Consider the following 22239-nt stretch of genomic DNA (forward strand, 5'->3'; position numbering starts at 1 on the left):
GTTGTGAACATGTCTTCTGCTGACGCTGGTCCTAGTAACCCTGCGCCGGGGGGATCCCCGTCGCGTTTTGATAAAGAGGAGGCACTAGCCGCCATCCCGCTGAGGTCCAGGGGTCCTAGATCTCCTTCTCCTGAGGTTGATCCAAGAGTTCTGGAGGAATGGGAGGAGGAGGATGATGATATTGATGATGACGGTGATGATGTTGGAGGGACTCGTCCTAATGAGGGGAGGTCGTACGTCATGGATCACGGCGACGCCTGTAAGGTCGGCCCTGACCGTGCTTGGACCCACAAATTTGCCAGTTGCTCTGGTTCTGACCTTTTCGAGCGTCACTTCTCCTTGGCAGGGGGTATAATATTGTTATCCCCGGGAAGGTCAGCGATCTGTTGCCCTCCCGAGGGCTGCATCGGCGTATACATCCGGCACCTGGAGTACGGGCTCCGGTTTTATTGAATGAATACGTTATGGCCATCATTAGAGCCATGAACGTCGCCGTGGCCCAACTGCACCCGTTGGCCATTAGGACTATAGTCGGCTTTGTGTGGCTCTGTCTCTTCAAGGGGGAGGTCCCGACGGTGAACTTATTCCGCCGGCTCCATCACCTTCGGCCATCGGCCCCTGGTCGCGTTGGATGGTACAGCGTGCAAACGGAGCCGGGTTACGTCTCCGTTGATAAGCTTTCTTCCTGCAAGGACTGGAAAGATCGGTGGGTGTACGTTGAGGTTCCGGATGACTATCCACTGCCCCGGTCCTTCCAGCACCAAGTCAATTTGCGGTGCGAGAGTAAGGCGGAGCATGATAAATGGGTCACCCGGAGTAAGCTTAAGATGGACGCCTTGACAAGGTCCCTCTTAATGCGGATGAGAAGTCAGCGATGAGCTGTTTGAGGCGGAGAAGAATGGGGTGCCGAAGAGATGGATTCCCCCGACGCAGATCATTATTCAGGATGAGCTGCTCTGCCATGTCGGCCTCATACCGGCCCTCGAACGGGGTGAGTAGGGTCGGTGTGAGGCCCATTCCTGCTTTTAATGTTTCTGTTTCTTTGAACTTTGATTTATTTCTTCTACTTAACTCTTGCTTTGTTTCCTTTGCAGACCACTTTGGCCCGGACACATCGAGGATATCCTCCGGAGAATGGGCTTGCCAAGGACAAGACCGTTATTGATTTGCATCCTAAGGCTCTAGCCCGTGATCGCAGAACGTCGCCGAATGACCTCATGGATCAGCAGCTGAAGGGCTTAAATACGACGGCGGCCCAGGCGAAGGTTGCTGGTAACATACCGCGCCGAACGCGGAAAACAAAGCCTTCGGCGGCGACGGCGTCGACATCGGTTCCACCTCCCATCCCTTGGTCCGAAAGAGACGGTGGAGGTCGTTGATATTACCGCCGAGGAGGTGGTCACCTTGCGATGGAATCTCCTCTCTTCCGCAAGAGGAAAGAGCCTACCAATGCCGCCGATTGTCTGCTCACTCTGCTAAGCGCACGGGGGCGCAAAGAGATGCGCCCTCCGACCAAGAAGGCCAAGCATGGTACAAATCTATCCTGTGGCTCGGACTTAGCGGTTCATTAGGCGTTCACGATGACAGCTCTCGGTATGTCCATGTATGTTGACACGGATGCTTTGATTGAATTTTTTGTAGATCAACCGCCGTCGTCTACCGGGCACGCTGTTGATCGGCGTGCTGAGAAGAAAACTGCGCAGGCAAGTGGTCAAGATGCCACCGTCGTCAACTCCTTCCCTCAGCCTACCCCCATCCAGATTAGGTCGGAGGGCCTAAGTTTGGCCAGGATCTTTGTCGAAGTGGGCGATACGGCCGGTGCTCTTATTGTGGAGCAAGAGAAGGCCATTCTTTGAAGCCGCCCTACGACTCGAGCGGCTCGGGCTTGAACTCGACGCTGCGACGAACAAGGAAGCCGAGAGGGTCAAGGCGAGGCTGAAACGGCAGTCCGTGCTGAGAGGAAACTTAGGGAGGACGCTGAAAAGGCAGTCCTTGCTGAGAGAGCCAAGGCCGAGGCTGCGGCGGCTGAAACTGCTAAGCTGCTGGAGGGGCATGACTATCTTCAACAAGTCGCCGACTTCAATGCTAAGAAGAGGGACGAATGGAAGGGCATGTTTCAGGCCCAGGGGAAGGTGGTCCGGAATAAGGATGCTATCATCGCCCAGAGGGAGGAGGACATTGAGACGCTCCAACGCGAGATTCTTCCTAACATGTGCGCCCAATACGGGACTGGCCGAAGAAGCGGCGAAGGGAAGTGATTGGGAGCTCTTTCCTCTTGACGGCTCCTTTCCGTGGCAAAGATTTGACGAGCTGCTTGATGACAAGCTCGAAGCTAAGGAGAAGGTCGCGGAGGCGAAGGCCGCTGAGGAGGCGAGGGTGAAGAAGGAGGAAGAGGAGGCCGCGGAGAAGGCGGCTCTTGCTGAGAAGGTTAGGGCGGCCAAGGAGGAAGCTGAGAGATTGAAGGCAGCTGAGGCTGCTGAGGCTGAGGCTGCCAAGACAGCTGAGGCCGCCAAGACAGCTTCCGGGTCGCCTACCAAAGACGATGCTGCTAACGTTGCTGATGGCAAGCAGCAACAGGCATAGGGAGACGGGCGGTCGTCACCAGGCTCACCCGGCATCTCGGATAGCTTCAGCTGTTCGGGGGCCAATTATTAAGCCTTTCCTCCCTGCCATCTTTTGGCGCTTCAAATGATATGTCTGTAACCTTTTGCTTTTCTTTTCCTTGTATTTTGTAAAACTTTGGTAGGTTGTGTTTTGGCTTATCCCTATGGGGACGGCCGTCGTCTGTATTCTCCTTACTTGTAATCATTTTTTTTTTTTTAATAAAGTTTGTTTATTGGCCCCCGGCTTGGCCGGGGTTTTGATCACAATCCTTCACTTGTCTTCTTGCGTTATTAATTGAGCGCTTTTTCGTTTTTACCTTCGGCCTGGCCGATGCAGCTAGAATGCGTATCTCAACTGTGTTTGACGTCTTTTTTCTTTAAACATGTTAGCATGTTGGTCGCTTCCTCTTTCACTCTCGGTCTGGCCGAGGCATCCGATTTGCGTTTCCAACCGCCGTTGTAAACATGTTAGCGTATCGACCGTTGTGTCCCCTGCCAGGCCTTCGGTTGGCCGAGGCGGCTAGAGGTTACGACTCGACAGCGTTCGTATCTGTAGACATATTGATCGCTTCCTCTGCCAGGCCTTCGGTTGGCCGAGGCGGCTAGAATTGTGTCTCAACTGTACTTATACGTTCCTAAGGCATGTTGGTCGCTTTCGCGAGTATCAACTGCGCTGGTAGTGACTGTCGTGGCGTCTACTTCTTGGGGTGACTGCCCGGCTTGGGCCGTGGCGTCTACCTCGATATGACTATGGAGGGGATAAACACTGATGGAAAACTTGGATGATTCTTTATTAGATATAAACACGCGTCGGGGTGCCAACAATTGTCTTGGACACCTCCGCCGCTATACAAAGTATTTCCTGAGATTGTCAGTGTTCCAATGGCTCATCAAAGGCACACCCTCCATGTCTGTCAGCCGGTATGTACCCGGCCTCATTTCTTCAACCACTTTGTAGGGACCTTCCCAGTTAGCCGTCAATTTACCATGAATGTTCCCTTTGTTGGTGGCGGCTGACTTTCTTAGGACTAGATCTCCTACTTTTAAGTCCCTTTTATGGACTCTTCAGTTGTAGGCTCTTCTCATTCGGTTTTGGTATACTGCCAAGTTGAGGCGTGCTGTATCTCGGCTTTCTTCGACCAGGTCTAGGGAGGCTCTCAGACCTTCCTCATTTTCAACCGGATTAAAGGTGACTATTCTGAATGTCGGCACCGTTGCTTCAATTGGCGGGGCGCCGGACCGTAGACTAAGTGGAATGGATGCCCCGTTGCTTCTTTCTCCGTGGTCCCGGAGGGACCCACGGACGCCGGGTAGTTCATCGGCCCATCTTCCCTTTAGGTATTCGACTGTCTTCTTCAGACCGTTGAGGAGTGTTTTGTTGGCTGCCTCCGCCTGTCGGTTGCTCTGTGGGTGGCAGACGGAGGAGTATGCAAACTTGATACCAAGTTCCTCCAACCAGTTCATTATTGTGTCACTCCAAAACTCTCGGCCGTGGTCAAATACCATGACTTGAGGTAACCCAAAACGAGTTATGACATTTTCCCAGATTACCTTTCTTACGGCCGCCGTCGTCTTGCTGGCATCATGACAGCTTCAACCCATTTGGTGAAGTAGTCAACGGCGACAATCAAGTACTTTCTTCCTCCGGATGCCGTTGGAAATGGCCCTAGTAGATCCATCCCCCCCATGCAAAAGGAAGGGGACAAAGCACCGGCTGCAGGTCTCGGGAAGGTGCATGTATCACCGGAGCATGCATTTGACAGTTGTTGCACTTTTTGGTTTTGGCTCTGGAATCCTCAAGCATGGTGGGCCAGAAGTAGCCGGCTCGGAGAGCTTTTTGGGCTAGTGCTCTTGCCCCCATGTGATGACCACAGATGCCTTCGTGAATTTCCGTCAGTATTAGCTCCGCGTCGGCTGGGCCGACACATTTCAAGAGTGGCCTTATTACGGAACTCCTGTATAATTCTCCTTCAAACACCAAGTACCTTGCCGCGATCCTCTTTATCTTCCGTGAGAGACTGCGGTCCTCCGGTAATTCATTCATCAGTTTGTACTTCATTATCGGAGTCATCCACGTTGTCTCGGCCTCTATGTCGCCCACCATGCCGACGATCTCAGTAATGCTTTTGGCATTCCGATGTCCACCAAACACGGTTCGTGACATTCTTGATGGTTGAACTGGCAAGCTTTGAGAGAGCGTCGGCTCGGTTGTTCTCGACACTGGAAATGCATTGTAGACGAAAAGATTTCAATTTTGAAGTGTCGCTTTTACCCTTTCCGGGTATCTTACCATCCGGTCGTCTCGAGTCTCGTACTCTCCTACGATTTGATTAGCCACTAAAAGTGAATCTGTTTTCAAAATGATGTGCTCGCCCGCAGCCCTAGCTAGCTCGACTCGGTTATCACCGCCTCGTACTCGGATTCGTTGTTTGAGGCCGAGAAGGTAAATTTCAAGGCATACTCAAACTCGTCCCCGTTTGGACTGATGATAAGTATGCGGCTCTGAGTGTTCGCCGTGGAGGACCGTCGGTGTATACTTCTCATACTCCGGGGTTTTGCTCTTCTTGATATGTGCACTCGGCCAGAAATCTGCAAGTGCTGTCCCTTTATCGAGGGCCTCGGCTTGTATTGAATGCCGAAGCGGATAGCTCTCTTGCCCATTTGATGAGCCTGCGGATTGCTCAAATTTTTCCAATGCTTTCTCCAATGGTTGGTCGGTTAAGACCGTCACGGGATGTGCGTCGAAGTAGGGTTTCAATTTCCTTGCGGCAACGACGAAAGAAAGGTCGCTTTTTCAATCGGCGGGTAATTTCTTTCGGCGGGCAACAACGTATGGTGACAAAGTAGATTGGGTGTTCTTTGTTTGTCTTCTTCCCACGATGATCACAAGATCGACCGTGGCCGAGGTAATCGCTATGTACTGGATATAGCGTCTCCCCCCAAATCGGCCAGACGGGGTTGGGAGAGTCGAAGATGAGCTTTCGGTTGCTTGAAAGCTGTGCTCTGTTCCTCCCCCCAGCTGAAGTCTTTATTCCCCTTCAACACTTTGAAGAATGGGGTGCTTTTGTCGGCTGACCGAGAGATAAAACGGGCTAGGGCCGCCATCCTCCCGGTCAACATCATAACCTCTTTTCGATTCCTCGGCTCCGGCAGGTCCAGGATTGCTTGGACTTTCTCTGGATTGGCATCAATTCCCCTGGCGCTGACGAGTACGCCGAGGAACTTGCCTGCCCGGACACCGAAGTTGCATTTCATTGGGTTAAGTTTCATCTTGTATTTCCTTAGTGAACAAAATGTCTCGTGTAAATCGGCTAAGTGCTCGCTGTCAGACTTGCTTTTTACAATAGCATCGTCGACGTAAGCCTCAATGTTTCGCCCTTTTTGATCTGAGAACACTTTGTCCACCAGTCTTGTGTAAGTTACGCCGGCGTTCTTCAAACCGAACGGCATCATTTTATACATGTATGTGTCGTTACTGGTGATGAATGCGCATTTAGGCATGTCTTCCTCGGCCATGAATACCGATGATACACGAGAAGGCGTCAGCAGCTCAAGATAGTGTAGCCTGCCGTGGCGTCAATTAAACTATCTATTCGAGGCAAGGGATAGAAATCTTTGGGGCACGCTTTATTAAGATTGGTAAAATCTAGACACATCCTCCACGCCCCCGATGACTTCCTCACTATTACAACATTAGCTAACCACTCAGGATAAGTACAAGGCATGATAAAGCCCGCCGCTAGTAATTTATCTACCTCGGCTTTGATGGCCTCATCCTTCTCGGCTTAGGAGTTCCTCATCTTCTGCTTGACAGGGCGAGCGGTGGGGAGTACGTTCAGCTTGTGAACAATTACCTCCCGGCTCACACCTGGCATCTCGGCCGCTGAGTAGGCGAAGACGTCTTTGTTCTTCCTCAGCAGGTCTAGGAGAGCGGCCCTGAATTTTGGCTCCAGGTTGACACCGACAGTTACGGTGCGCCCTGGGTCAATTTCCACTTCTTCGGTCTCGGCTCCTTCGACCATGCCGATGGTTGAATCCATGAGGTCGCCCTCCTGTTGCAAGGATGGGCTCTTCCCCTTCTCTGACGTCTTTGCCACTTTGAGGGATTGCATGTTGCACCCTCTGGCAGATATCTGGACGTTGACCACCTCGTCCTTCTCGTCCTTTGAGACGAGATTATGCGCTTCCCCCGGTCGAGACGTACATCGGTGTCGGGGCCGGATGGACATCCGCATCGGCCTCGCTCGAGTAACTCGGCCTATGAGAACATTGTAGGCGGACGAGCCGTCAATGACCACGAACTCGGCTAGGACATTCTTAGCCGCATTCCCCTCGCCGAACATCACGGCGGTCTAATTGACCCTGGGGGTACCAGGCGGCCCCGGAAAAGGCATGTCTGGTGGATTGGTGCGAGGGCTCAAGTCCTCGACTTTCGAGACCGAGGTTGAGAAAGCACTCCCGAACATGATGTTCGTGTAGGCGCTGTGTCAATCGGGCACCTCTTGACCGGAGTAGTTGGCTATGTCCAAGTGGACTACAAGTGGGTGCTGTGAGGGGCGATGACTCCCTCATAGTCCTTCTTTCCAATAGTCATATCGGGGATGTTGGAAGCGGGGATCGCTGTTTTGGGCACAAAGTTGATGGCCTGATACAGCTCGTTCAAGTGCCGTTTGTGCCCATGAGCGGACCCACCGTTCTCGTTGCCCCCGATGACAACATGGATCACTCCTATCCGTTCAAAGACGGATTTCTTATTTGAACCGCCGGCATCAGTCTTTTGGCCTTTGGCAACATATTTGCCGAGGCTCCCCTTCCGGATTAGCTCTTCGATGGCATTCTTCAGATGCCGGCAGTTGTCAGTTAAGTGACCGGTGTGGCCGTGGTACTCACAGTGTAATACTCCGTATTTATAAGTCTTTGGGTACTCTATCGAGTAGGCCTTACTCTGTCGAGTAAGGGTAAGTTGCGAAATAAAATAGTTTCTGACCTGTTGGGTACTCGATCGAGTAGCTGGGGCACTCGATCGAGTAGGGGGGTACTCGATCGAGTACCTTGGGTACTCGATCGAGTGTCCGGTTTTACGGAGGAGTTTTCTCGGGTTTTGTTAATTACGCGATTAAGGTATTTAAACATATTCGTCATTGTTTTAAATCACTTTTTTACAAAACCTAAAACCTGTTTAAGAGAGAAAGCAACTAGTTCTTCTTCCTAATCGCGTTCTTGACAATTCCCGGAGTTCAGACGGTCAGTTCGTATCGTAGTTTGTGTCGTTGGATTCCTTGCGTCGAGGGTAAGCTTTTAATATAATTTCTATAATGTTTTGTTAAGATTGATGAAACCCTAATTTAGGAATTGGGGATTTTTATGAGTAGTATTTGAATGGTAGCATCTATGTGTTGTATGATAGGAGGAGAGTTCGTAGAGGAGCCGTTTTGATACAGCTGTAGATATCGTCTGCGTGTTGTGCTTTCCAGGTAGGATTTCCTACTCAGTATTAGTCCCATAATGGGATATTGGTGATGTGCTGTAGTTAGTTGTTTGATATGATGATTGTGATTGTGATTGTGATTGTGGTTGTGTTTGTTGATGGTTCTCGAGATGCGTTCTCGGCTGAGTGGGGTCACTTGCGGGAGTGATCTCACGCCCTAGTTTCGCCCTTCGTGGAACCCGCCACGAAAGGGGATGTGCACATTAATGGACAGGGTTATCGCTCGTATGATGAGCGAGGCTTAGGTGGGAACGGATGCGGTCCCCCACTGGCAGGGCTGGTCCAGTGGACAGTCAGTGTTGAGATGATGGGAGTTGGTGTGTGTGTGTGTGTGTGTGTGTGTGTGTGTGTGTGTGTGTGTGACAGTTCAGCTGTCTGTGTATCTTGTTATTGTTATCTATATTGATTGTGTGATTAGTATTGACCCCGTTTAAATGTTTTAAAAACTGTGGTGATCCATTCGGGGGTGGTGAGCGATTGCTTAGCGGTATATCTTGGATACGCGTGGGATCTAGCTGGGGATGGAGTCATCACATATCAGAGTCTTTAGTCTTCCGCTGTATTTATTAGAACAGTTCCTTTCAGTTGGTTTATAGTTTGAGAACAGTTGTATTTGGCTTACAGTTGGTTTTGTAATGTAATCACTTAAACTTATTTAATAAAGTATGTTTCTTCATTGTTGTTTGATTATCATTGCCTCGGGTAACCGAGATGGTAATGTCTTCATACCTGAGTGGTCCTGGTAAGGCACTTGGAGTATGGGGGTGTTACAAATGGTATCAGAGCGACGATCCTGAAACCTGTAACCAATGAACTTAATGAACATAGGGAGTCAATTAAAATGAACCCGGGGTAAAGGTTGTAGGAGCTAATGCAAAGACTTGGGAGACGTCCTAAAGTCGCGAACTCGCCCTACAATTTTGAACCGGTCACCATGGGATAAGTGTCGGGATCGTTATGTGCATATTGTGTGCTGTGTGTATCTATGTAGTAGTATGTTGCATGAATTGATGATGATGACGTGAATTATATGTTGGTGGATTGTAAAGCATGAAAGTATAATGATTGATACATGTAATTTGGCATGTTATAGTTATGTAAGGGAAAAGTGTTTTGTCTATATATATATATATAAAGCGATGTGTAAGTCTACTTGTTGTTGTTGCCGTGTTGAGTAAAAGTACAGAAGGTTGGGAGTGTGAATTGAACATGTGCTGAGTGAATATGTTGAACGAATATGGTGGATAAATATGTGGTATGATGGATGAATTAGTGGAAAAGATGAATCATCGTGGTAGTAACATGTGAATAGGGGACTTGATGTCATGTATTTGTGATTTTGTTTACGAAAAGTGATAGAATAAAAACATGTGGGTAAGTCATAATTGGCAAGTTAGATAAGTTATGTGCATGATGAATGTTGTTGTTTGGCTTTTGAAAATAGTAACATATGATTATGAATACTGGTTTTATGAGTTTTGGACTGGTTTTGTTTGCTTGGTTGTTGTTTAAGTTGTTTGGAAGTAAAATCAAGTAGTTGTGTTTTTCGATTATAAAGAGGTTGTCTTTAAACTGTTATAACTTGAGATTCATAAATGATTTTGATGTGATTCCAATTGGAGGTGATAGCTTGTCCTTTTACGATTCTAACGATAGGTCACACGCCCAAAACGACCAAGAAATGAGTGAGTTATGACTGTTTTCTGGAAAACTGGACAGTCTTTGAGAATTGGGGTACTCGATCGAGTATCCTCGGTACTCGATCGAGTAAGGGGCACTCGATCGAGTACGTTAGTTACTCGATCGAGTAGCCCTGGTGATTTGTTTTACGTGCTTTTGATCTTGACCTACTCGATCGAGTAAGTCCCTTACTCGATCGAGTGGTCATGACTCGATCTAGTGACCCTTGTTTTGGGTCATATGCTTATCTTTTGACTTCGTTGCATATTATGTTTAATTCAAAGTTATTATTTTGCTTCTTTATGCATTGTTTTACATGTATGTTGGTCTTGACGCGTAAGTTACCTAATCTTGTGGTGTAGTGAGTGATACCTGTGGTGAGTATGAGTTCGGTGGGAGGACATGAGTTATACGTGGTTGTAATAGATAGTGGAAAAAGAAAAGGAAGATTGTTATGGCTTAATTGAGACATAGAGCATGTTTTCTGAGATGAAATGAGATGAGTGATATGAGTGTGTGTTGAGTAACGTAAAAGTAAGTGAATGTGGGCAATGGATGATGTGAGTCTAAGGAACGTGAGAATGAAAGGATTGAGAGTAAGGATATGGATAGTGACAACTTGAGATGTGTAAAGAATTATGGAGGGAGGTAGTTAAGAGCCGTGTGGGTTAAGAATATACATAATGAAAGTTCGTTTTAAAGGAGTTGAGAAGAGTAGTATATAGTGAACTTTGTGGAGACATGTCGCGAGGTGGATTTGGGAGATTTGGTTTATTAAGAGATGAAACTACTGTGTGATTTCCTTGGGCAATTAATGGTACAAAAGGAATTCTGATTTCTAGAGAGGTACAAAGGAGATGCAATTGTTAGAACAGTGAACGTTGATTTTACGGATAAACTAGAGGCAAGGGTGATTAATGGCATAATAAGATAATATTTATGGTAAGAAAGAGTGAGATGATACCGATATGAAATAAAGGGATTTGAGTTTTGGAGCAATGAAAAGATAATCGGAGCACTAAAGAGTTAGATAGAAGTAATAAGGAGCTGAGCTATTAATGGTATTTTTGAGTGTAACGAGAAAAGAAGGATAAAAGTAAGTTGAGAAAAAGTTCACCGGAGTTATGTGACATAAAGTAAGGAATCGTCGAGATGTATGATACTATCAAGGGTAAGTAAGTTAATAGTTATACAGAAGTTTCAAGACAACATGATTAATCATGAGTTTCGAGGAATTAAGGGAGTATGAAGTTGGTGGAGTATTTGCACGATACGAGATTTTTGGTGGAGAGTTAGATGATGATACAATTAAGGATAGTATTGGGAAGAATGTTGAGGTAATTTTGTTAATGGATTGGATGTTCGTTATTTGGGATGTCAACCAAAGATAGGAAACAAATCGTGATGTTTAGAGATGAGTGTAAGAGGATTGATGCCCGGACAGCGGTAGTGTTATGGTTTGTGACTAGTGGTTAAGGGTAATGGTATATTAGAAAGGTAACAATTCTAAAGAGGTTGATTTTGCGAGAGACCAGTTGATAAGTACGATTATGAAAGAGTATAAGATGTGGTTATATGAGGCGGTTGTTAGTAGTTGAGTAGTAATGGTGTGGCTACATTTGCGAGAGGGTGATGGATACGAAAGGAGAATATGTTATGAGGTGTATACGAGTTAAGCTCGGGCGACAGGTAACCTATGTTGAGTGGTAACTTACGTGATCAGGATTGACTAGTTGGTTGTGATTACGGGTCTATGATATGTGTAAATGTTTGTGTGAGGTTCTGACCTCACAAGAAGTGGTATGGTGTGATAATTATAAAGTGTTTTTCAGAATGTTCGTAATATATAGGTTGGACACGGTAATTTAATTGAATAATATCCAAAAAGGTAATAACTTGATTAATTTGACATGGCTAGTTATAATTTTATGTGTATTAATAACACATGTGTATTCCGTGAAACGGTAGAGATGATGTTCATGAGATGCTTATCTGTTTATCCATATAATATGTTGCGTGGTGATTTAATAAAGTGGATTTGAGTAAGTTTTCTTGTCCGAGAAGTTATGCTCGTCGGTGTTTATGGGAATTGTATGCGTTGTGATGTCTATCGGTGTGGTTGTGGTGCTTGGGTGGTGATCCGGGCACGGTACATAGTCTTTGTGATACGGGTATTTTCGCACTACGGTGTGGTTGTTGGTGGCGGTGTTGTGATGCCGTCACCGATTGTGGTGGAGTAGGCGGGATGATTATGATTCGAGTTTTGAAAGTGCATACCGATTATTCATAGTTTGTTGTTTTGTTTGATGTTGCTCCTGCGAGTTTTGATTTCTGAGATAGACAGTTGTCTTGTTTATTGATATTTTCTTTACCAAGTTAAGTTGGGAATGAGGGTATAGTATGATATGAAATAGAGTCGTATATGTTTTCGTTGTTGTCATGGTATAGTGATGTCCTATTGATGGGACACGGTTGTGAGAGGTTGTTACAGTAATTTTGATCTTGTTCTAGATAAGGCTTTAGTAGACATGGTAATGACAAGTGGTCCGTAGGACATGTGTAGTAATGATCTGAAAGCTGCAGGTGGTTCATAATCTTTTGTTGGGACAGTGAGTGTAGGGTGTTGGGGGAATTAGTGTCATATTAGGTTATGTATGAGTCTTGCGGTAATGAAGGAAAGAACTGGAGGATCTAGTGTGAGTGTACATAACGAGTGTGGGTCGTGAGTTATGCATTTGGGAGATAGGTGCTTTATATAGAGAGGTATGTCATGTTGCGGTAATGTGGAAAAGTTGAAGTTTTGGGTTAAGATAAAGATTTTGAGGTATAGGTTAGGTGGTGTGGCGTATGAGTTGAGGTATGAGGAATGTTTAAGTAAGAGAGCCTTGGATATATGCATGGCGAGTGTTTAGATTATAAGTGGTTATCTTTGACATGCGGCGGTGATGAGGATAATGACACGATATAGCTAGGATTTAGTATTAGTGAGTTACGAGGACGTAACATTTGTCTTAAGAGGAGTAGGATGCGATAAAAGAGAGTGTCATGGTGGTGCATGTTGTAATATAATTGGAAGTAGAGTGTTAGCGTAGCGTAAAGGAGGGATTTGTTTTGTGGATGATACTTATAAAAGGCCATGGCCGTGCTTGTAGTAGTGTGATGCTTCGAAGTGTGAGAATATTTTATATAGTGTTGACAGTGGGAGGATGGTGTTATGCGTCTGAGTAAACTTCGAGGACGAAGTTCCTTTTAAGGGTGGTAGAATGTAACATTCCGTTTGATGTTATGAGTATTTTGGTAGTGTATGGAGTTAGTGTTGAGAGAGATATAATGGAGTGGATACGATATCGTGAGCCATGTTGGGTTGGAGTTTTGTTTTGAGTTCTTAGTCACGTTGTTGTGTCTTGATCGAGTTAGTATGTTTGTTTTTATGTATGGGTTGAACTTCGGGGACGAAGTTCTTTTTAAGGAGGGAAGACTGTAATACTCCGTATTTATAAGTCTTTGGGTACTCTATCGAGTAGGCCTTACTCTGTCGAGTAAGGGTAAGTTGCGAAATAAAATAGTTTCGACTGTTGGGTACTCGATCGAGTGTTTGGGGCACTCGATCGAGTAGGGGTACTCGATCGAGTACCTTGGGTACTCGATCGAGTGTCCGGTTTTACGGATGAGTTTTCTCGGGTTTTGTTAATTACGCGATTAAGGTATTTAAACATATTCGTCATTGTTTTAAATCACTTTTTTACAAAACCTAAAACCTGTTTAAGAGAGAAAGCAACTAGTTCTTCTTCCTAATCGCGTTCTTGACAATTCCGGAGTTGGACGGTCGGTTCGTATCGTAGTTTGTGTCGTTGGATTCCTTGCGTCGAGGGTAAGCTTTTAATATAATTTCTATAATGTTTTGTTAAGATTGATGAAACCCTAATTTAGGAATTGGGGATTTTTATGAGTAGTATTTGAATGGTAGCATCTATGTGTTGTATGATAGGAGGAGAGTTCGTAGAGGAGCCGTTTTGATACATCTGTAGATATCGTCTGCGTGTTGTGCTTTCCAGGTAGGATTTCCTACTCAGTATTAGTCCCATAATGGGATATTGGTGATGTCTTTGTAGTTAGTTGTTTGATATGATGATTGTGATTGTGATTGTGATTGTGGTTGTGTTTGTTGATGGTTCTCGAGATGCGTTCTCGGCTGAGTGGGGTCACTTGCGGGAGTGATCTCACGCCCTAGTTTCGCCCTTCGTGGAACCCGCCACGAAAGGGGATGTGCACATTAATGGACAGGGTTATCGCTCGTACGATGAGCGGGGCTTAGGTGGGAACGGCTGCGGTCCCCCAGCATGTGGTAGTCCGGTGGACAGTCAGTGTTGAGATGATGGGAGTTGGTGTGTGTGTGTGTGTGTGTGTGTGTGTGTGTGTGTGTGTGTGTGTGTGACAGTTCAGCTGTCTGTGTATCTTGTTATTGTTATCTATATTGATTGTGTGATTAGTATTGACCCCGTTTAAATGTTTTAAAAACTGTGGTGATCCATTCGGGGGTGGTGAGCAGTTGCTTGGCAGGTATATCTTGGATACGCGTGGGATCTAGCTGGGGATGGAGTCATCACATATCAGAGTCTTTAGTCTTCATTGTATTTATTAGAACAGTTCCTTTCAGTTGGTTTATAGTTTGAGAACAGTTGTATTTGGCTTACAGTTGGTTTTGTAATGTAATCACTTAAACTTATTTAATAAAGTATGTTTCTTCATTGTTGTTTGATTATCATTGCCTCGGGTAACCGAGATGGTAATGTCTTCATACCTGAGTGGTCCTGGTAAGGCACTTGGAGTATGGGGGTGTTACACACAGTACTGGCTCGTGTCACCGTCCCCCCTCGGCCTGGGAGGCCTTTCCCACTTCTGACCCTCGTTCTTGCTCAGGGCGAAGACCTCGGCAGCAGATACAACCAGGGGGTGTGATCATTGTACCGCTTTTGGTAGTACGGTCCCGAACTCCCCCCGGCGCCCGCCGAGTTCTGTTTCCTGGCGGACCTGTCGGACCGTGACCTATTACTGTCACGGCGTCTTTCATCCGGGTTGTCCTCCCGGCGGCTCTTACTCTCTGAGTGCCCGGTCTCGCTGGGGCCTACCCAGGTTTTGTGGTAGTCCTCCACCTTAATGGCTTGATCGGCCATCTTCCTGGCGGAGTCTAAGTTCAGGCCTCCGCACTTGATGAGCTCGTTTTTTAAGTCCCCTCTTGGGAGACCTTTCATCAGTGCGAAGGCCGCCAGCTCGCTGTTCAGCTCACGAATCTGCTGAACCTTGGCGTCAAACCTCTTCACATAACTTCGGAGAGACTCGCCTCCCTCCTATTTGATAGTCAGGAGATCCGATGTCTCGACGGCCCTCCTCTTATTGCAAGAATATTGGGCCAAAAATATGTCCCTTAGGTCGCCGTAGTAGTATATCGACCCATTGGGTAGTCCCTTGTACCAGCTTTGTGCCATCCCATGCAGGGTGGTTGGGAAAACTCGGCACCAAACCTCATCAGGCTGTTCCCACACTGACATGTAAGACTCGAAAGCCTCGGCATGGTCGGTTGGGTGGCTTTCTCCTTTGTATGATATGGGTGGCAACTTTAGCTTAGTCGGCACCGGGACCTCTAGGACGTAGGGGTTGAGGGGCTGTCTGACCACGTGTCGAATGACACGCGGCGATCGGCTCATCGCATCCCTAGTCCGGCTCCTCTCCCTGTGGCGGGAAGGGCTTCTTCTCCGACTCTGGTGAGTCGGACTCCTTCTCTGACTCTGGTGAGTTGGACTCCTTCTTCGACTCTGGTGAGTCGGACTTCTTTCACTCCTCTGGGGCAGGCCTCGTCGGTGCTGCGGCGACGCTGTCCTCCCGCGAGTGCGAGAAGGACTCAGGTCTACCACTAGCACTCTGGGCTCCCCCGACGTCTTGACATAGACTACGCTGGGGGCAAATTGAAGGTCCATACCACGGCATAGACTACGCTATAGTTTCGGCGGCAGCATATTAAACAGGTCTAAATCAAACACATGAGGCGGGAAATAAAGAGGTCCTCTCGGTCCACTCTTACCAAATAGCATCTTTCGATCTCGCTATAGGTCCCTAATATCACTAATACTGACTCTCGTCCTGAAAAGTGACTAATAATCTAAACTTTACCTATCTTTCGATCTCAGCATAGTTTAGTCATTTTAATTGGTGATCTAACAACTTTCCCTATCTTTCGATCTAATGGGTCAGTCATAAATTAAGCATCTAACTGGTCGCATGCATTCGATTCGTTAAATACAACATTAAAATCAATTAAAACGAAAGGTAACCTCACGTGGTCAGTCGATCGACCAGGTATGGCAGTCGATCGATGACACGCGATTTCAGTCCAAATTAATACTACGCCGCCTACGCTATAATTCCCCTACATCCTAGCACAATTGATTTAGCTACTCATGGCTATGGCTAAAATAACAATAATATTGACGATAAAGACTACTGAATTCATGCTAAAAATAGTAGAACAAACAATTAACATAACCGATAATTGGCTTGGATTCTAACTAACAGTTCTATATCGAACAACGCAATAAAGATGAACTGAAAGTAGAACAGAAGGAATACCGAAAATTGCAGAAGAATAGTAACGGAATGATTAGAAGTATGAATGAAAATCTGATGCAACCAATATTCCAAACCCTAACTATGATATTCTAAAGCTGAAGGTGAAACTTAGATAAAAACTCGATCCTTTATCTGATGTTCTAGGTTACGTTATATAGCAAACATACGTAACAACTTATTATCAAAACCTAAACATAATGGGCTTGCTTTCCTCGATCTTTTAATTCTCGTCTGAGTAGCGGGGTGGTCGATCGACTGATATGACCGGTCGATCGACTGCTATACAGTGTACAGTAGTTTCTGGAACCCGCATGTTGGTCGATCGACTGAAGGTAGTGGTCGATCGACTGCTTTAGCTGCTACTTGACTTCTATAATCTCGTGGATTTGTCTTTTGGGCTTTGAAATGCGCACCAAGCTCGTTCCTCGAGTCAATACTTCACGTCAATTGCAATGCAGGATAGTCGGGGACGGGTTTAGCTCAATTTCCGTTGAATTCTTCACATTTCTGCAATAAAGTACAAAAACACGAAAGTAGACGGAAATGGGGGAAATGGCAGCTTAAACTACACAAATGAGCTCTGAAATGCGTGTAAAATGAGGTGCAAAACATCATATAAAAGACACGCATCAAACTTCCCCAAACCAAACCCTTGCTTGTCCCCAAGCAAGAACAAGACTCGATCTAATGACCTAATGGAACGAGTTCAATTTCAGAGCGAAATGCAACATGTAAAGCCTAAACCAGTTTAATGCACAACCAACAATCAATTAGCAAATGAATCATGCAAACGAGTTATGGAGTCGTTAAAACTACTGAACCGTCAACTGTAGAGACTTATCAAATTGGACTCTCACGGGTCGCTCATATCACTCAAATAAGCACAGGTGAATAATGTAAAGATTGAAAGAATTCATTTGTAGTGACACTCACCTAACTACGACCTATAAGAACATGCCTGCAGTAAAATATGAAAACAATCTCTACAACCGTACATACGCATTCCAACCAACAAGAGACCATGACACATGCCGAGGTATATATGTGGATATGTGAGGTATGGGTAAGAAGAGGCAAAACATTTATGGAAAAGTGGAGGTACAGGTGATCAAGCTAGTACCGAAACGGAACCATATGGAAACATCCAACTTCTTGCTCAAAAACAAATGAACCGGTGCTATAGCAAGCACAAATCTCATAATCTCCAGGTATAAAGGTAATCAACTAACTCCCCATAAGATAAGAATAAAACATGGGAGCAAAAATCGCCAAAAGATAAGGATTTGAATTATGCGAATTGATTTTCTTCTCTTCTCGGACCATCCAGTCGAACGACCAATTATGCTAGTCGATCGACAGCTTTGAACAGTAAAGAACTCTCTCTTTTTTTTTTTTTTTTTCGAATCTTTTTTTCTTTTGCTTTTGTTTCTCTCTTTCCTTTTTCATTTTCCAATCATCATCTCAACAGAGCATATGCCACCAAAAACGAGTAACAATCCCAAAAACTAAACTACTAGCTTGACAAAGGCAAGCTAAATGTAGGATGTAGTAAATAGGACAAAAAGGATATTTTTGGCAGTGTGGAGTTCATGGGCAAAACGAATAAAGGGAAACCTCTACCACATGTGTCAACTAACCACAAACCGAAAGCATACAGGTATTAAGCAGATTAAGTTCATATTTATGCACATTTATGTAACATGTCTCATAAGGAGTACTACTCACATTCCTAGATGAACTGGTCATAGATGACACCAGTTATAGGCTCTAAATCTTAGAAATATGATGTAGTTTGCCAATTTTCTAAGTCAAGTCTCAAGTTCAGCAAATATTTAACGAAAACTCGTAGACTATGCATATATGATTCTACTAAAAACATGTTAATCAAGCAAGGCTTAGGCAGAAAACAGATGCAAATGCAATGTCATCCTTGAAATACTACCGTTCCGACTCGACCTATATGCTAAAATAAACATGCATTTTATTTGAAATTTTTGAAATTTTTGAAATTTTTGAAATTTTTGAAATTTTTTTGAATTTAAGAATGAAATAAACAATGCAAAACAAAATGTAAACGTGAATGCAAGCAAATGATATGCGACGCAAAACCCTTCCCCAAACCAAATCGCACAATGTCCCCATTGTGCAAAATCATGTAATGAAAAAAAAAGAGAAATGAGAATTTGCGGGAAAATAAACAAATAAAAATGACATGAAGTGGAAATCGGGAACTTACAAGACTTTAAGCGCAGCAAAGGAAACCTCCCCAAACCAGCGTGAGCTAGGAGGTTTCAAAGAGAGCTTGATGCTACTAATAAGTACCTGAAAAGACAAACAAAATACCACGCATAAAATCGAGAAAGACAATAATGAAGCGGTATTATGTGCAAACTTGAGAAAAATAGAAGAAATAAATAAATGACGGAAGATAAAGTGGAGTACAAAACTCCCTTAATTCCGCAAATCGACCAAACATAGCAGGAGAGAGGTCGTAAACAGGTACAGCAGTGCAGGTCGATCGATCGACCACATCACCCAGTCGATCGACCGAGGTGAAAGGAACAGTAGCTCCTGGAACCTGCAGATCAGTCGATCGACCACATCACCCAGTCGATCGACTGAAGATACTGCTGTTACTTCTTATTTCTTCGTATTTGCTCAATTACTTGAGCTAAAGAGGTCTAAAAACCTGCAAATGCACAATAATACGCGCCCAAAATTGCGCAAAACCCAAAATAAAGTCTAAAACGCATAAAATCCTAAGCAAGCAAAATAAAATGCGAAGTTTCGCGCGCACAAAAGCAATAAAAAGTGTTTAACAAAAGCAAATAAAAAGTTTGGAAAACATGTGATCAACTAGTAGTTGATCAAGAACGGCCACGGAATGGCCCACTTCGTCGGTTCTGGCTACTAGAGGTAGCCTTAACGGTGCTTATCTTCTCAGTTGCACCCTTCTTAGCTTCCACGTCTGTATGGCTCAACGGATATACACTTTCGTCATCTCCCCAGTCAATGACCTCTTCTTGCTCATCAAAGTCCAAGTCGGACTTCCGTGCCTTGACCGGTTCGTCATCAACTTCCTCATCAGTGGCATAGCTAAGGCAACCAAGACCTCCTCGTGAAACGATTGGTTTCTTTGCGGCTGGAGTGACTTGCAGCTCTTCCTTCCCCAAACCAGCTCCTGCAGTATCAGAAATAGACAAATCTTCCTCCAATTTGCTCCAAATCTGGGGCGGAGGGGTTATAACAGGAATAGAGATAGGTAAATCAGGAAGCACAAAGTACGATTTCTTATCAGAAACCGTGTTACAAGTCACAGGCCACATGGGGTCCTTTTTGTTAGATGGCTGGGCAAAAACAATAGAATGCTTGCCCACTTTAAAAGTCAAGGTTCTTAGACCGACATCTATGACTGCACCAGCAGTGTGCAGAAATGGCCTACCCAAAATAATGGGAATGTGGGCATCCTCAGGCATGTCAAGTACAACGAAGTCGACGGGGAAGAAAAATTTCCCTATTTGGACGGGGATGTCCTCTAAGACTCCTATTGGCTGGACCGCAGATCGGTCAGCCATCTGTACTGTCATATCTATCACTGCGAACCTAGTCAATTTGAGCTTCCTAGCTAGACTCAAAGGCATGACGCTTATACTAGCTCCTAAGTCACATAATGCCTTCTCAATAGAGAAGTTACCTATATTGCAAGGAACAGAAAAGCTACCCGGGTCCTCTAGCTTATGGGGTGCAGTATGAGACAAATAAGAGCATGACTCTTTGGTTAATGCGACAGTATGCACATTTTCAAGTGACTTTTTCTTAGACAAGAGTTGTTTCATGAATTTAGTGTAGGCAGGCACTTGATTGACCAACTCAAGGAAAGGAACTTGTACATTCAAACTACGAATAACCTTTTCAAATTTATTGAAAGATACCTGTTCCTTTGTCGGCACTAGTCTCTTTGGATATGGGGCTGAGAGAAGTACCTTAGCCCTCTCTTCTAAGTCTCGCATGCCGGCATCCGTGGACTTAGGCTGAAAGTCCACCACCTTCTCCTTATTGAAGCTTGAACCCTCCTCAGACCGTCTCAAATGTGAGCCATTGACCGACATTGGGTCGAACTTCGGAATCGGAACGGACCCATCAGCACTCGGGTCTTGCCCCAATACTTTCGGAGTTGTCGAACCCCGGAACAAATGGTCTCTTAAATTATCGGGAATTGAAGGACGAAATTTCTCAATATCAGCAGGGGTCTCAGTCGATCGACCACCTTGCTCAGTCGATCGACTGAGATGTACAGTTCCAGAAGCTCCTGTAACCCGCATATCAGTCGATCGACCGGGTATATCAGTCGATCGACTGATATACCTGGTAGACGCCTTGTTTTTGTTATTTTTCGTTAAAGCTTTCTTTTGACTCGGTTCCGCCTCATTCTTTTCAGGGGCATCCTCGACCATAGCAGGCCCCTCCAGGGTAGACCCGCTCCTCAAAGTAATGGCATTCAGGGTCTCGTTCTGGTCAGTTTGAGTCGGTAAGTGTCCGGGAGCTCGAGTGGTACTCTTACTAGCCAATTAAGCAATTTGGCTCTCTAGTAGCTTTATCCCGGCCTCTCTAGCTTGGGACTCCTTCAGCAACAAGTTCTTGAACTCAGCAAAATCAGAACCATGGTATTGTTGTTGCTGCTGCGGCACATAGGGAGGCTTTTGGTATTGTTGTTGCTTATGATGAGGGGGCACATAAGCTTGTTGCTGCTGCTGTTGTGGAGGTTGAGTCGGATTCAGGACGTTCTGGCTACTCCACCTCAAGTTGGGGTGGACATTCGGCTCATAGTACGTGTTTGTCTGCCTATAGTGTTGAAAGGCTGCACAAGACTCAAAGGGGACAGAACAATTTTCTGAGACATGCCCCTAAGCTCCACATCTTCTACGGACGAAAGGACCGTCTGAAACAGCGTTAACATGGTACATCCCACCTTTAGAAGCTCCTCCCAATTCATATTTGTCAAACCTTGCAGTGAGAGCTTCTAGTGCAGCAACAGAGGAAGATTCAGCAGCTCTCCTCTGGTTTCCTCTCGAATTCCCATATTCAGCCTTATGAGTGACCAAATCATCGATGATCTTCCACCCCTTAGTCTCTCCCATGTTCTCAGCAAATCGGCCATTGGCTGCAGCATCCAAAATAGCCCTCTGATCGTCATACAGCCCATTATAGAACTGGTTGCAAAGACTCAATTTTTCGAACCCATGATGCGGTATGGTTCGCACCAGTTCCTTGAAACGGACCCATGCTTCATGAAAGTTCTCATCAGGCCCTTGTTTAAAGCTCGTGATCTGAGCTCTAATGGCATTCGTCTTTGAGGTAGAGAAGTACTTTTTGTAGAATGCCAGGGCTAAGGAATTCCAGTCGGTGATCCCATGAGCGGCTCGGTCCAGATCTCTATACCACTCCCTTGCAGCATCACGAAGGGAGAAAATGAACATGGTCTCCTTGATCTGATCTTGGGTCACACCAGCCGGCGGGGGTATAGAGCAGCAATAATCAATAAAAATCTCCATGTGCTTGGCTGCATCTTCATTTGCAGCTCCCCCGAACTGGTTTCTCTCAACCAGGTTAATATAGGAAGGCTTTGGCTCGAATTTTCTCGCCTCCCCAGGTAGTTCGAATCCTTTGTAGAGATTCGCAGCTGTAGGCTCTGAGTGACTAGCAATGGTTTCTTCTTCAGCCATGACTGGGATTTACGGAGAAGTAATCGTCTCACTCAAGAAATTGAAAGCGGGAGATGTAGGTGGATCTCCTTGAACAGAGCGTTTCGTAGTAGCTTGACAGAGTACTCGGCTCTTCTCTCTG

General features: G+C 45.6%; 1 non-coding gene across 1 annotated transcript; it reads left to right on the top strand.

Annotated features, from left to right (window-relative positions):
* Window positions 1-21630: 21630 nt before the first annotated feature.
* LOC141635661 (small nucleolar RNA R71) lies at window positions 21631-21737 on the top strand. The gene has a single exon (XR_012540331.1). It is a non-coding gene; the product is annotated as a small nucleolar RNA R71 (small nucleolar RNA).
* The last annotated feature ends 502 nt before the right edge of the window (window positions 21738-22239 follow it).

Source organism: Silene latifolia, chromosome Y (assembly GCF_048544455.1).
Source record: "Silene latifolia isolate original U9 population chromosome Y, ASM4854445v1, whole genome shotgun sequence".
Classification (NCBI taxonomy): Eukaryota; Viridiplantae; Streptophyta; class Magnoliopsida; order Caryophyllales; family Caryophyllaceae; genus Silene; species Silene latifolia.